The 16,415-nt window shown below is 40.6% G+C and overlaps 1 protein-coding gene and 1 long non-coding RNA gene across 2 annotated transcripts in view; both read left to right on the forward strand.

Moving 5' to 3' along the window:
- The window catches only part of LOC139794639 (uncharacterized), a 39,409-nt gene that overhangs the window by 6,492 nt on the left and 16,502 nt on the right, over positions 1-16,415 (forward strand). The window lies entirely within an intron of this gene.
- On the forward strand, positions 2,949-6,208 carry LOC139791394 (uncharacterized). The gene is made up of 2 exons (XR_011723913.1): positions 2,949-3,005; positions 6,062-6,208. It is a non-coding gene; the product is annotated as an uncharacterized lncRNA (long non-coding RNA).

Here is a 16,415-nt window from a genome sequence, read left to right on the forward strand (position 1 = left end):
ATTGTCTTACAGGCTTTTCTATAGTAATCATTAAGAGAGTATCTGAATGTACATACTAATGAGTTCCCAAAATTCAAAGCTAGCAGCATTATCATCACTATAATGCTGAGAAGACCAAGGCATAGAGGATAACAATACAAAAATGGCTGTTAATTTGGGGTGTTCTTAATTGAATGAAAGCACAGTTTCAATTGATACAATTTACAGGTTATTTGCGATTAGAGGTAGTTCAGTAATAGGAGTGCTAGCCATAACTTCAGAGTCTTATTCAGCTATGGTCTTTTTCAGTAACTTGTGCATACATCCTGTGGTTCTGTCTGCATTATTGGAACTTTCCTTGTGCAAGATTATTGTGATGCTCTGTTGATAGAAACATTTACAGTCCTCAGAAGCTGCAGTCAAAGAGGTTGTTTACATATGGCAGATACTGCTTGGTATTTCTGTGTGTAATTCCCAGAGACCTGCATTTGGAACTCAGAAAATGAGAAATACTTCCTCAGAGGCCACCAGCTCAGTGCAAGAAACTATCTGCTTTGTATAAATCCTTGATAAAGACAGAAATTAAAATGGAGTATACCCAACAGGATGCAATTGCTTCATGCTCCCAACATCACCCATCCCTCCACTGCTGACTCTTAGGGCTGGCCTGGGTGCCAGAAGAGGGAGCACAGAGCACAGTCTTAAATGTAGTCCCCAGTGCTGCCTCAGGTGGGGGGTGACTGCTAGGACCAACCTACAGCATTGCTGATGCCACAGAATTTTCAGAAGACCCAGCTTCTGGTGCTGAGGTTTTTGGTTTTGTTTTTTATTTTAATTTATTTTGCTGCGCATGTGCATCTTGAAATTCAAAAGCGTACTGCTTTATCATGATGTTCTGTAGGAAATCTGCCCAAAAGGCTTATCACTGATTCAGAGTCTACTCTCCCATTAAATTTCAGATTCTCTCTTCAAAGTAAAGATCTTTTCAAGTACGGTAAGAGGGCTTTTTCGGTACTTGAGTGAAAATGGGAGGCTTTTTCTCCCCCAGTTTAATCCTTATATTCTTGTTGAAAATTTCTTTTGAAAACATCACATTGAGGCAGGCACCTGGCCTGGTAAACTTCATCCCAAGTAGTTTTAAGTTTGGAAAAAAAACCCACAGAGAGTCTTCAGTTATTTCTTCTTATAAGTTGTCTCAGAACTTGAAGTCCTATCAAAAATAAATCTTGAAAACATACCCTAGCAGCTATTTGGCTCTGCTTGCATTTATAGTTTCTATATGCAATGTGATTGCAAAGCATCTGAATGCTGAGCTCAAAGACAGGAAGTCATCTATCCAGTGCTATTCTCAGCTCATACCAGTAATGCTAATTACTTAGAGTGACACTGCCCAGTACAGAGTCAGTATATGAAAAGAGGGTAGCAAGTCCTTGTACTGTAATCCAGGTAGTCATAATGATCTTCACAATGATGATTTTGGCTTCCTCAAATGGGCATAGGGCTCTGAACAGCTGAAGCAACTGTGTTGTGTTAGGTACATTAACTGGGCCTTGGGTAGTATCCAAGCTGTATCCCTTTGCCAGGGAGCTGTGATCACTGCATTCAGCTCTAACTCTTGCTACAGCATCTCAGTCCAAGACTGGAACAGTTTGATAAACTAACTGGATGTCCTGGGAGAATTCCCAAAGGATTATAGTTGCTCATAATCAGAAGCTCAAGGGCTTCATTGCTAGCCTAGTAAGTACTGATCACTATATTCTTTTTTGTTTGCTTGATTGTTTAATTTTTAAGACAGGACTGCCTGATGAATGGTTAGTGAGCATAATGCTAAGAGCTTTTTTGTCCTCACTGTGGTACTACTGCCTTCAGTTAGGTAGGAGAACGACTGAAGAGTTTTACACAGCTGCTTGGTTTATTTGTCCTTACCTCGTCTCCATCCCATCCTCACAAAATGTCGTGTAGCAATGTAATGAGAACACAGAGGGGCTACTCCATGGTCATATGCCTCTGCTTGAGGGGGATAGGGGAGGAACCCACCAAAAAAATCTCCAAACCAAAACCCAAACCTAAACCCCTGTTGCTGAGAGGAAAGGAAGATTTCCCAGTTCCTTTCATACAATCTTTGTAAGTATGATTACTGTAGAATTGGGAGCCAATTGAGAGAATTGGCTTGAAGTTAATAATACTGTTCTATAAAAAAATTCTTCATTAAATGCTCCACTAGTTATTTGGATGTTATACTGAGCATTTGTTTCAGTAAAGGATCACCAGAAGTCTGCTTTTTGATGCTTTTCTGGACCTGGGGAAAATGCAGAAAGAAAACTTGGGTTTTGTTTGTTCTTGCTGGTTTTGATGGCAAATTGTAGCTCCTGGGTATCAAAGTTAGTGAATCTGACTTCTTCTGTATGCCTGCAAGTGCTTCAGTGCCAGCTGGAGAGAAACAGGCAGTTTTCAAACAAATCATTGAAGCAGCTTCAATATTCTTCAACATCTTTTCATGAAAAGCGAGGGGATGTGATGTTTGCAAATTTTTGAAGGAAAAATTGGCAGGATTTTAGATGGCCTTTTAGGTAGTCCAACAGATCCTCCCCTGCCTTGGTAGATGACAGAACTCCATCACAAACAATATGCTGTGCAGTCTCTGGCCTAGAAAGCTGCCATGCACACGTAAAAGACCGCAGCTCTCCAGGCTAGAATGCCTCCACTTCTCTTCAGGTGTCCTGAAAATGGCTTGTCCTACCTGATGAACTTTTGAGCAACTGATGTCATCTACCTGGACTTGTGCAAAACGTTTGACACTGTCCTGCATTACATTCTGGTAACTAAGCTGGAACAACATGAATTTGATGGATGGACCACTCAGCAGATAGGGAACCAGCTGGATGGTCACACTCAAAAGAGTTGTGGTCAGCAGCTTGATGTCAAAATGGCCCCAAGTCTTGAGTGGCTTGAAGGTTGGTGACATGGACAGTGCAACTTAGTGCAACCTCAGCAAGTTTGTTGATGATACTAAACTGTGTGATGAAGTAAACATGATAGAGGAAAGGGATTCCATCCAGAGGGACCCTGAGAAGCTTGAAAGGGGGGTTTATGCAAACTGCATGAAGTTCAACAAGGCCAAGTGCAAAGTTCTGCACCTGGGTCAGGACAATCCCAAACATAAATACAGGCTGGGTGGAGACTGGAATGAAAGGAGCTCTGAGGAGAAGGACTTAGGGGTGATGGTTGATGAGAAGCTCAATGTGAGTTGTTATCAATGTGTGCTTGCAGCCCAGAAAGCCAGGTGTATCCTGGGCTACATCAAAAGAAGCATGGCCAGTAGATCAAGGGAGGTGATTCTGTCCCTCAGCTCTTGTGAGGCCCCACCTGGAGTACAGTGTCCAGTGTTGGACCCCCAGCACAGGAAGGACACAGAGCTTTTGGAGTGAGCCCAGAGGAGCACCACAAAGTTGATCAGAGGGCTGGGGCACCTTTCCTATGGAGACAGGCTGAGAGCTCTGGGGTTGTTCAGCCTGGAGAAGAGAAGGCTTTGGGGAGATTTTACAGTGGCCTTCCAGTACCTGAAGGGGGCCTACGGGAAAGTGAGGGTCTTTTCACAAGGGCATGTAGTGATAGGACAAGGGGCAATGGGTTTAAATGAGAAGATGGCAGATTTGGGTTAGATATTAGGAAGAAATTACACTGGAACAGGTTGCCCAAGGAAGTTGTGGCAGCCCCCTCCCTGGAAGTGTTCAGGGCCAGGTTAGATGGGACTTTGAGCAACCTGGTCTGGTGGGAGGTGTCCCTGCCCATGCAGGGGAGTTGGAACTAGATGATCTTCAAGGTCCTTTCCAACCCAAACGACTTTTTCTATGAAAATGTTCCTCATAAGTGTTTACTTTGCCCAGCGCCACAGCAGAATATTGCTCATTGGGTGTTAGGAACAAATTTAAAAATTAGCAAAAGCAAAGCCATCAATCAGCGAAAGTATTTTGTATTAATTTGTTTCTTCCTTAGTGAATCTCGCTGATCTTAAGTAAGAGGTAGCAATAACTATTAAAACCCACAGCCTTGTCAGTGCAAATGAAGTTATGGGAAGTTTATCACTAGGAAAGGAAATAGTACATAGGCAGGTGCATGTGCCTGGGTGTGGCAGGAGGAGACACCATGGCAGGACAGCTATCTAGAGTGGCACATTTTGAGCATAAACTATCAAATGCAGCACTGTACCAGCCTCCCTGAATTCGCTGTCCTTGATGTTGGTGCCCTCCACGTATCAGTCAGAGAACAGGAGCTTTTCAAGTCACAGATCTCATAGCTGCGTCTAGGACCTGAACTCAAATACCTAAAAAGGGTTTTTGTCTGTAAGGAAGTCTGTTGGAAATGGAACCCAGGAGTTGAGAGGCGTTCCCTAGAAACGATGGATCATCTCTCAAAACCAGAGTTGTAGTATTCTGTGTAACGTTTTATGGGTGATAAAAGTAGTCAGGACTTAAGTCCTGAGAAATAGTTCCCTTTATCATGCTTTGCTCATGTCAGAAGTAATTTGACAAAGCTGCTGCCAATTCACTACTCAGACCACAGTAGGTAGAGATACTTGCAAAGAAACTCACCAGTTCAGTTCATATTCTGCAGCAGTGTTGCCAATTAATTTTTAGTGAGAGTTTGGTATTTTAGAATACTTCATATATATTTTGATATGTAAAAAAGGACCTTTCAGTGTTTTTGTGGAAGTGGAAGAAAGAAGTAGATCATTACTATGCATATGTAATCTTTTGTCTGAATACAAGATACAAGTTACAGTTTGGATGTTTGCATGTTTTGGATGTTTGGATGTTTGATGACAGAATTTATCTACCCAGAGTACTCTTCCTCATATTCCCTGGTGCCTCACTTACACAAGAAATAAGGGTGTGTGTGTGTGAAGAAGAGGTGTGAGCATTGCAAGCAGCTGATATTCATATTCTTAGTTTGCACATCAGTCATCAAGTGCACTGCAATTTCAGTACAACTTCATGGTTTGCGTGTTGTTTTAAAAACATTTTATACTTCGCAGTGGTTATTTACCTCACAGAGATGAACAGTAAAGTTTTGTTGTTTCAACTTTTGCCTGCCTAGTTGTAACGAAAGAAGTCCAAGCTATGCAAACAGATTTTGTTGAAAATAAAAAATAGAGCCAGCAATTTACACAATCTACAGGAATGACATGTCATTACCACAAAGTAGCTACTAGAGGAAATAGCTCTTGAATTGTGTGCCAGATTATGTATTAAGAATGCTTACCCTAATACATAAAATTAATTGGGGACAAAATTTTCTATGCACTTTAAAGAGCTCCTTAAACCTTTAAGGTGGGGAAGAAAAATTTAACGGACAGCTCTTAGCTCCTTTATTGGACAAGTTTTGATACTAAAGCTCAAATCTCCTCAAAATATGGAATGTAATAGAATAATAGCAGCAGAAGAGCTTTTTACAGTTATGCACTAAATACTGAAACCAATGGGAAGTCCTGGTACCACTGCTAGAGCTTAGGTAACAGCAAGCTGTTCCACAGTTAGTTTGATACAGCTTAAGCTGGTGCTGCTTCCAGGCAGAAACACATCATGCACCTTCATCCTCTTCTTCCTTCCTCTTGGCATTAGCATTCACACAGCTGTACTGTAACCTAGATAAAGATTAATTCAGCTAAAAAAATAGACAGGATAAGAAAGTTATCTTTTCAAGAGACCTGTTACCTAAGAAGAAGATTCACTGTGTGAAGGGCAGTGCCAGTGCAAGACAAGGTGAAATAAGTAGCTCAGGAAATACAGGACTCCCTCTTCCTTTTTTCCACCTTCAAGAGCTCCAGCATCCACACTGTTCAGATACCAACAGCAGGACAAAGCACTGTTCCTCTTGTTCATGCTGGTTAGGGAGTCAACGAAACTTGATTTCAAGGCAGTTAGGTGCTGCTACCACTTCCTTGTTGCTCTTTTAAAAGGATGCTGAAGAGAGGATTTCTGATAACGTATTTCCTCTACTTTGCTTAGCCCAGTTGCCACAGGCATTTTGAAAAGGGTGCACCTGCCTGAATACTTAACTGTGCTCTTTATTTCTTTTTCAGGGCAGGTGGGATACAACTGTCATCTTGTGGTATTTGCAAGAGAACAGAAATAGAAACCGGACTTTCATTTTACATGCAGCATGTCCATGTGAGATGGACACAGGCACCACAGAAATTAGTTAGATAAAGCATTTTGGCTAATACCCACCCTACTATATTTGCCTTCTGTTGTCTACTTTGCCTGTGTGCCACAGAATCCAAAGACTTAAAATCTGGAGTCTGCAGGCCTTGGGGATAGAGGGAGAGTAAGCCTGAATATCCATACAGAGCCATGTATGCTGGATGTTTTCAAGCCTGAGATTTGGAAATAAGTTTCTGTTCTTCATGCATAAAGAATCAGAAGATAAAACCTTTTAGACCATGGAATATCAATATTTAAATTTTCTATACATATTCTACACCCCCCCCCCCCCATATTTTTCTGTGCACAGATTTTGAGATAAATACATATATGAAATAAATTCCACATCTGAAATAGTGCAAATATGGGAGATTGCTGGAATGGCTGTGCTTCCTGTGTGTCTTCATACAGATGAGCAAAACAAAGGATTCATACCACAGGCTTAATTTTGGCAAGATTAATATTTTCTGTCAACATTAAACTGAATGTTGAAGTGCTGAAGTATTGAGCTGTCTCTCCCTGACTTTCCAAAGTTCTGCACACCTGTAGAACCATTGGTTTTAATTTCTGAGAAATCTCATCCATTTTAGCTTTCTTGCCAGCTTTTACTTCCTCTGCCTCCTCTTCGTAACACTTTGGCACTGGATCTACAGCATGTCAGTGTGGAGATTCATGACTCCCCAGAAGTACAGAGGGAAGAATGAAATAGCAGTTAATCCCAAATTATAATTTTATGCTCTAAACAGTAAAGTTAACCAAGGGAAAAATAAGTACAGACATTTAAGTCTTGATTTTCAGTTAGAAACCCTCTCCTTTCCCATGTCAATCATATTAAACCTATGCTATGCTTTAGAAAAACAGGGTGAGAGGGAGCTCCTTTAACATCTCATAGTGGAAGTTTCACCACTCCAGGGATGGGAAAAGGTTGGGCTGGAGCCCAGAACAATGCAGCAACATCATCCTCACCACCTCCTCTGGCTTACTTCAACAGTTATGGGCTTGGCTTTTGTGGAATAACACAAGGGCTTGTCATATCTTACAGTCCCAGTACAGGTATGGCCCTTGAATTACTTGTGAGACTTGGGAAATTCCAGCAGGAAAAGTCCAAAGCCTCTGCATGTGATGTAAGAAGAAACACCATGCAGTTTAGACCTTGGGACGGGCTCAGAGCAGCCAAAGTTAAGCAAATTCATGCTCTTTGCTGTATAACGTTTTTTTTTTCACATTAAGACATTAGAGAAAATTGTCTATATTATTATGTAAGCTAGAGCAGAGGATGTGGAAAGTCAAGAACGGAAATTAAGAAACAATATAACTTATTTGCCCCTCTTTTTAGAAGTAAATTTTTCAGATTTTAGCTACAAAGCCCACGCTCTTCCAACCCAGCTGTTCTATTTCTCATGCAACTGAGAAACACTATATAAAGCCCTGGGTTTTATGCTAGAATTTCTCTTTCATTTAACTGTAGTTTCCTTTAAACCAGGTCCTGTTTCAGCATTTCATGTAAATTCAAAGGAGCCAGGTGCTTCAGAATTGCTGTGAATGACCTGAGAGGGCAGTATCACATTTTTCTCTTAAATGTAGTTGTTGATGCCTCACATGCAGTTGACGTGCATTAAAAATTTTTCGCTTCACCTAAAATGCTAAAAATCCTCTTAATTTACTTCTATTTCTCCAAATATTTTATTAAAGTTTTATCTGCTTATAATCCCTGCAAAAAATCACGGCTATTTATTAAATATGGAGACAGTGTTTTATTAAACATGATTCTTGAACATGAACTGTTTTCATCCAGTGTATTGTTCAATTTCACATTAACTTACCTAAAACCAAAAAAATGCCTTAACTTTGTATTCAATAACTTTATGGGTTTATTAATTTATAAAGTTGTGCACACAGATAACTGAAGGATCTTAGCTTAAGAATGTAAAGAATTCTTGGTAGATACTCTATTTGTCATATTCAGGACCTACTATTCCCAATAAAATGTCATACTAATCTGAGTCCTACTGCAGTAAAAAATAACATTATTACTTTATTTTTTATTTACAGCTGAGGTTTGAGGTTTTACATATTTCCTTTGAAGGAAATCATAGCAACTAGACTTCAAGTGGTTAGCATGGTTTAAGAGGAAAATCAGGATTTTTTAAATGGCCCAGCTCATGAACCTGGCTGTGTTTTCCGGTGGCAGAGGGCCACACAGAGCCTGTATTCCCTCTGCTTGCTACAAAGTCCAAATTTGGTATCCTTTAGCATTCATGGTATGATATTTGTCGATGAGAAGAACAAAGGGAACATCCTGAACTTGAAAAGCAGCAGTTTCCAAAGGAATGGGATTTCTAGTCTGAAGGAAAGGAAAATCTGTGCCCTGAAAAAAAACTTATAATCAGGTCTGCATAATATCCAGCTTGTAGGTGAAAAACTTTAAGCATATTATTTTGCCCCAAATATTCCTGAAGCTTGTCTGTGATGCTTGAAAATCCTTTCTAGTAGTCAGTAAGTAGGAAAATGGACAATTTTGTTAGATGTCTTACCTACCTTGTACAGAGGAACAGAATAATTGCCCTGGAATAGGAACTGGAAATTGGAGGAGTGAGTGGGACCGCTTAGTCTAGTGAAAAAAATCTTGTACAAAAAAGAGGGCCTTGGGATTTTATAAGCAGAGGTACTGCTGTCTGGAGATGCCTTGGGGCTTATAGCCTAAAATCTATCCTGTTTGGTGTTTGTCCTTTCATTTAAAATAAGATGAGAAGTCCTCTTCAGAAGAAAGAGTTCTCATTCTCCTGCTTGAAATACATTAGCTGGGAAGTTAAAGCCTGCACTGAAGAAAAGCCAGGTTCTATTTTAAGTGTCAGACCACATCTGTACTCACCTTGTAGGATGTCTGCAGGTCCTCAGGCTCAGAGAACTTTTCTCCTTTTGAGGCAGGGAGTGCTCCAAACAAGTTTCTTTCAGGGTCAGTGCTCATGTGGAGTGGCCTACAGTGAGTTTCAGGCAGGTAGTGAGTTGTTTTCTGTTTACTGGAGATTCAAGATATGTACATGTGTCTACAAATCTTCTCCAAAGACTACTTTTCACTCAGCATCACTGTTAAAGGCTGGATCCTATTTTCTCCTGGGGAAACCAGGAGCCCAAACTGTGTTAGAAGGTGATGTGTTTCTGATAAATGTTCCATCCATCTTTTTATAACAAAGAGAAATCAGTAGCTTGAATAGCAGAATTACAGATCCAGAAGGTTATGAAAATGTCATTAAATTCAGATGTCTATGGCCACATTTAAATAGGCAGGAGCTGTGAACTGGCAAAAGCCTTCATTACTGAATCATCTCTTAAGAGGTCCTCCCTAGGGAAGCAGCTCTAACCCTCACTATATCAAGACTTTCTGGGCACATGAGATTAGCAAAGAAGCACGTTGGCAAGTGAAATATGGCAACAGGGAGTTGTCTCCAGCACTGTTTCACCTGGCAAAAGCCTACACTAAGTGACTGCAAGCATGCTGCCTTTCTCATCCTTGGTAGTGATGAATCTTGGAATACCGTGTGTTCCTTGGATACTGGTAAGTGGATAGGACTCAAGATGGATAGGGCTGCTCTGCTCATCTCCATAGCCAGCACCAACAACCTGAGAATGTCCCCTTCGTCTCTTGTCCACTCCTAGCCTCATTAGGAGGGATGAAGGTAGCACCTGTCATAACAGGCCTTGGGCATCACAGTGTTTCTTACCTCCTCATACTTGTATTACATTTCTCCTAAGGATATGTTATGAGCCCTTTGCATCAGGATCACAGCTCTCCTCAGCACTACAGCTGTGTTAAAGGAGCCTTCTCCCTGAGAATCCCTGTGGCAGGTGATAAGAATATGCAGATCTTGAAGGCCAAGTGAGATTTCTGCTGTCAAGACGGTGAAAGTGCAACTCTTTATTCTTGGAAAAAAGATTCCAGACACATGTCAGTACTTGAATCATGGATTAAGTGCAAAAAAATCCAATAGCAATTTATTGACACAGGTGACTGGTGAGTCAGCTAGGGAAGGTGCTTTGCTGGACCTGTTACTTGTGAACAAACTGGCTGGGGATGTGGAGCTTGAGGCCAGCTTTGGCTGCAACCCTGAGACTGTATAGTTAAAAATCCTGAGATAAATGAGCCTTGACTTCTGGAGAGCAAATTTCAGCTTGTTTGGGGATCAGCTGGGCAGGATCACATGGGAGCCAATTAGCTTCCCCTGGCAGAGCTAATTGATCTTTAAGAGTAGCTTCCTCAAAGCCCAGAATTGGTCCATTCCAAATCACAGAAGTAAATGTTATACAAGGCCAGTATGGACAAGAAGGACTCTCTTGACTAACCTCAAATACAAAGTATGCAGAAGGTAGAAACAGGTCCAGGACTACCTGAATGGAATAGAGAGACATTGACTAAATGTGCAGGGAAAGAATCAGTAAAGCCAAAGCTCAGCTGGTGTTGAAACAGCAAGGGATGTGATGGACAACAAAATGGGCCTCAGTAAGTATATTTGCCACCAAAATGCAGCTTGTGGAAAACATGGGCCAAGTATCCAAAGGTGCTGAGAATCCAAGTGTGATTCTGTTGCCTGTCAACTTTGGTAGGTTGTGATGAATGGAGACAGAAGAAAATGGCAAGTGTTACACCCACTTTCAGGAAGGCTGAGGAAGAGGATCCAGGGAATTACAGACTAAGCAATTTATCCTCAGTCTCCTCAAAATATTTTCTCCTGAAAACCATTTTTGAGCTCACAGAGGGCAATAAGGGGATTAGAAACAGGTAGTGTGAATTTACCAAGGGCAGACTGTGCCTGATCACCCATATTGGTTGATCACAGTAAGATGATTGACTTTGGACAAGGGAAGATTAGTGAATGTTGTTTGCCTTGACTTTAGCTAACTTTTCCCAAGGTCTTTGATAGTATCCTACCAGTCAAAATACTGAGATATGGTCAGGATAAGCAGATGACAAGGTGGATGGAAACCTGGCTAACTACCAGGCTAAACAGGTTGTGATTGGCAGTACAAAGTCCATCTGACAGCTGGTTGCTAGTGGCAAATTCCCTCAGGGAGGGATTCTGGGGCCAATGTGGTTTGGTGGCTTCCCTGTTAATGATCTGGACTGTGAGAGAGGGAGGGTGCACTATCAGCAGGTTTAGGGATGATAGCAGCATGAGCAGGAAGACTTGATATGCTGGAGGGCAGGGCTGTTATTCAGAGGGACAGGGATGGGCTGGAGGAATGGTTTGCCAGGAGCCTTACCAAGCTCAGCAATGACAAGTGAGAAGTCCTGGATTAGGCCTGGATTAACCCCCTGCACTTGCACATTCTGGAGGTTAACTGTGGAACACCTGAGGTCCTGGTGGACACACTGAGCATGAGCTGGCAGTTGTGGCAAACAAGGTCAGCCTCATCCTGGATCATATTGGCAAGATGTAACCAGCAGGACCAGAGAAATAATTGTTCTCCTCTACTGGGCGCTTGTGAGGCTGCTTCTGGAATACTGTTTTTGTCTGCCTGAGACAAGACATTGATACACTGTTGTGAATACAGTAGGAGTGTCATTAAGATCACACAGGGTGAAGCACAAGTATATGGGGAGAGCATAGTGGGGAGAATATACAGAAGAGATTCAGACTCTTCTTGGAAGTGTGTGGTGATAAGGGAAGAGCTAATGGACAGAAGCTGCAATACAGGAAATTCTGCATGTAAGGAAAAAGATTTTCATCGTTAGAGTGGTCAGATGCTGAAATGGGTTTTCAATAGATATTGTGGAATATATCACTCCTTGGAGATACACAAAACCTGACTGAGAAATTTGCTTTAGTTTGAGCTACTTTGAATGAGAAGCTGTACTAGTTGACCTCCAGGAATCACTTCCAAGCTGTCCATCAGTGAGGCGAGGCAGAGAGCAGGGGATGGCAACAGTTTTCCTCTGCAGATCTGCTAGAACCCTTACTGCCTGCAGAGAGCTTTAGTGTCAAAGGTGAGGAGGCACTTGGGCATTGCATCACCAAAAGATGGCAGCTGAGTTATGATTTTGAGGACTGCAGCTTTCAGTGTAGAATCCTAAAATCTGATCTGGATCTATTTTCAAAGAGTGGACTCTTGTCTACTGAAGAAAGTGATGTATCAGAATTCCTTTGACATTTTCCTTCCTATTGATCTAGGAAGGAAAATCTATTGAGATTGGAGATAGTAGAAACTGGAAGAAGTTTGGGGTGGCCTCATTGTTTTCAGGACTGTAAATTGTTGTTTTCCTTGTGGGTATCTTATCTGCTTAATACTGAATTTGTACTTGCCTGTAGATAGCTTGTGTACATGACTATAACTGGCAATGAAGTTAGATCTCTATTCTAACTGATGCTAATTCCCATTTCCAAGCACTCTGCTTAATTTCAGCCTTAGCAAAACTTTATGAGAATACGATGTTGCTGCACCCACAGTGTTGTGCAGGGCTGTATGTGGAACTGTGCATTACAAGAAGAATTGCATAAAATGAAAAGCTGGCATATTAGTATCTTTCTGCTAAAAAGTACACACATTCGAAACATAGCACCTTGAAAAAAAAATTGTCATCAATCTCCTTTTGGCTGTGATCAAATTCTATACATTTTATAAGAAGCAATATGAACCTATCTTATATCCCACTAAAAATTTAATGTACATGATACATATCTTCATGGAATAGATGACTTTTTCTTCTTCTGCTGTAATATTTCAGTTTTGTAGAACTGAGGTAAAAATATGCCAATGCTTATCTTAAAGAAAATTGACTGGCATTTTTTAACCGGCATTTTTTAACCTTTTGATAACTAGAAAGTATTACTTGTATTTTGTCATAAATCCAGCATTTTATCATTAGTTTGATAATTCCTCTATGTGACTAAATAGTTAGAATTCAAATCCTTTTCTTGCTTCAGTAGTATATTTACAAATCTATACACTGGCTTGTATTTTATTAAAAATATGGGGAAAAGGAAAATGGGATTTGCCAAATGGACAAAGAAAAAAAAAAACAGCTTTCAACCCTTGGATTAAACTATGTCACTGTCTGTAAGAAAAATGATGTGGCTGTTCAGTTGTGTTCTGGAAGAGGCTTTATGATCAAAAAACTATAACATTTTCAGTGCTTTGAATGAAAGCCTCACTCACATGCTGGTCACAAGAATATGCTTCTACAAAAGAACTTGTAGGTTGTATCTTTCCCCTTAGTTAAGAAAATAATTTGTGTTTAAATATCTTTGAAATTTCAACATCAGTGTCTTTTTATAAGCTACAGTTTAAAGTCAATGATACAATCTGAAAACTATCAAGCATACAATCTTCCTAATGTGCCAGGACTTTGATTACGTAAAAATACTTTGTTGATTCATGGTGAATATTCATAAGTGCTGTATGTATTGCATATATATGCACTGTATAAAATATCATTATCAAACACCCCCCCCCCCCATACTTATAGATTTAAAAGCCCCAAATTATTTCTTCCTACCTCTTTTTTTCTGTTTTTAATTAATGCCTGTTTGGGGCATATTATCTCAAAATAATTTCTGCTATGTTGTTGTCTCTGTAGGATCATCAATAGTTCCTCTGCAATGAGAACTGGAATATAGTCTATATTAACTACTAGTTTAGTAGTTTGATCATGTCCTGGAATATTGCTAGCCTTCGGTCAAAGTCATTGAATTTCTCTCCTGTTTTAGGCTGGGCAGAGGCAGCTGATAGGCCTGAAGTCATAGTCAATGGGGATCTGGTCAAAACAGTCAATATTGTCCATAAAGTGAGTTAACTCATTTTAAAGCAGGCATCTACTTTTAGGCAGATAAATCACTTTCTAGACTCCATTGATGTAGATCCGTCAACCTGGATGAGATGAATCCCACCCTTATATTCCCTTGCTGTTTCAGCTCACTTGTTTGAGAGTGAATTGAAGCAAAAAAAAAAAAAGTTTGTAGTGTAGTTTGTCTGAGCCTTACTGAGTTAACCATAAGTCACCAGCTCAGCATTGCCAGCTGCATATCGGGACTCCACTATACATGAACTCTTCATAGGCCATACATGAGTCTCTGGTGCCTTCAGTATTTAAAGTTCCTTTGTTGTTCATATTAAAAACTGATTTTAATAAAAACCATATTGACACTTCAGGAAGCTTGTTTTTTAAATAGCTCCAGAACTTTTAAATAAAGTTGGCTGACAGATTCTAAAAAATCTGCGAAGCGTTGTAAGAACTGTACCAAAACCATATCAGATACAAATTCTGACTGAACATCATTATATAATGCATGCTAAATTTTGTCCATGAATTTGTTTACTGGCATGTGAAGAGAGAAACAGCCTCATATTGTTCTGGAACTCATACCACTATGCCTCTTCTCAGGAACAGAGAGACACGGCAAGAGTGGGTTGAAGCTGCAAATACAATTTAGATAAATGAGAGGGAAGAAAGATAAATCTGATGAATCAGCATGCACAGGAAAGGAGGAAGTGACCCTGAAATTCTAAACTCTTCAGCTTATTCCATGTTGTTTCCTCCAAACACTGTGCCCTGCCTCCCACCTCAACCAGGTTGCTCATCTAATGTCCAATTCCATGTCTTCCCTTTCAGGTTGCTGGCATGCAGGGGAGAATAATGAAAAAATGGATGGTCCAGAGCAGTGGCCAGCAGTTTGTAGGTCCTCACAGCAACCACCAGTGCCATGTTTAATAACAGACAGGGTGGCCCTTAAAGGCTTTACCTTGCAGATTGGAAACAAGCGTGCAGAGGAGGTGGCAGCAAATATTCTCCACTGACTCTTTTTTGCTTTGCATGAATGAAGATCAGGGAAAGAAGTAAGCAGCAGCAGGAAATTTAAGAAATTGGAAGTTTGTATTTTTCTTTAATTAATCTCTGAAGTAGCACGTCATCTGGATGGGAACTCCTGTTTCCTCCTGAGAGGTCTCAACAGTCAGGTCATGGGTAGGGATTCTTCCACACCCACTCTCTCTGTGCCTGAAATCCCCAAGACTGGTTATTTGTTCCTGTGTTCTGCATCCCTCTGTGTAATTCTGGATGCCCTTTGCCTGGAGGAAGTCACAGCCCAGCTCAGGGTGCAGAGGCTTCTTTAATAGTGTGGGAGGAGAAGTGGGAGTGGATTTCACAGGAACTTCTGATCAGGAAGCTGCCTAGGCAAGCTGGTGAGGAATGGCTGCATTCCAGAGGAGTTTCCTAATTGCTCTGCTACCAGGGCATGCTGGGGAGTGTATCCCAGCCAGTGCCAAATAGTCTTTAATTGAGCTGCCTTTGCTCAAGCACTTGACTGAGTGGTTGTGCTTGAAAGCTCTTTCCCAATTTGGCCCTGCAGGTGAGGCAGGGAGGGAGCTTCCCGTTGTGGGAATGTCAGTCAGGCTTAAGGGGTGAGCTAGAAGTTTCAAGCTGTATCAAAATAGTAAAGCGAGGATTTCTTGCCTTATGGCAAAAGTTTAGGTTCATAGGGATGTAAGTATTCCAGTACCAACAGGTACCTCACGGGAAATGGTGAAGCTCTGTGGTGCCTTTGACCTTCCAAAAACTGATGCAAAATAACAAAAAAGTCTGATATCTCAACACTGTGCCCAAAATAACAAGCTAAACTAGGGTTTACCCTTGTGGGGATATTTTTTCACTGTGTGACTTCAATAATCTGGTTTTGCACCCTGGAGAAGTTGGTGTGCACCTGTAAGAAACTGGTGTGCTACTTGCCTTTGACTGATTGCAGTTTGGAAAATGTAGTGTCCTTAGTGTTGGCTTTATAATAAGTAAACTATACATCCTGCTTACATTGTGACATACAGTAAACCACAAATATTATTTGTCCCACATTTTTTTAGTTGTATTACAGGCACTCAATACATCCAGGGATTATTTCATTGAAACAGTTTGTTACCGTGATTTAAGCAAACTTCACGGGTTCTTTGTCCACAATCTTGTCTACTTTAGAAATTTGTCCTGGTTACATAAATAGGTTTGAAAGCTAGAAAAAACTGGCAAAGAATGTGAATTTACATCTTCTTTGCTGACTGCCTTTCTGTATCCTTATGGAATTAAATTTATTAAGATAGCAGCTTGCTTACACCAAGTAGATACTTTTGTGGGAAGAAAATAACTGTTATATATATAGATAAAAGGCTTGTAAAGTGACAGCGTTTGAAAAATACAGTAAGAATTTAAATAGTGTACCCACCAAAAATATGTCCATCATTAAATCAATATGTTAA

This window comes from Heliangelus exortis, chromosome 1 (genome assembly GCF_036169615.1).
Source record: "Heliangelus exortis chromosome 1, bHelExo1.hap1, whole genome shotgun sequence".
In the NCBI taxonomy this organism is placed as follows: domain Eukaryota; kingdom Metazoa; phylum Chordata; class Aves; order Apodiformes; family Trochilidae; genus Heliangelus; species Heliangelus exortis.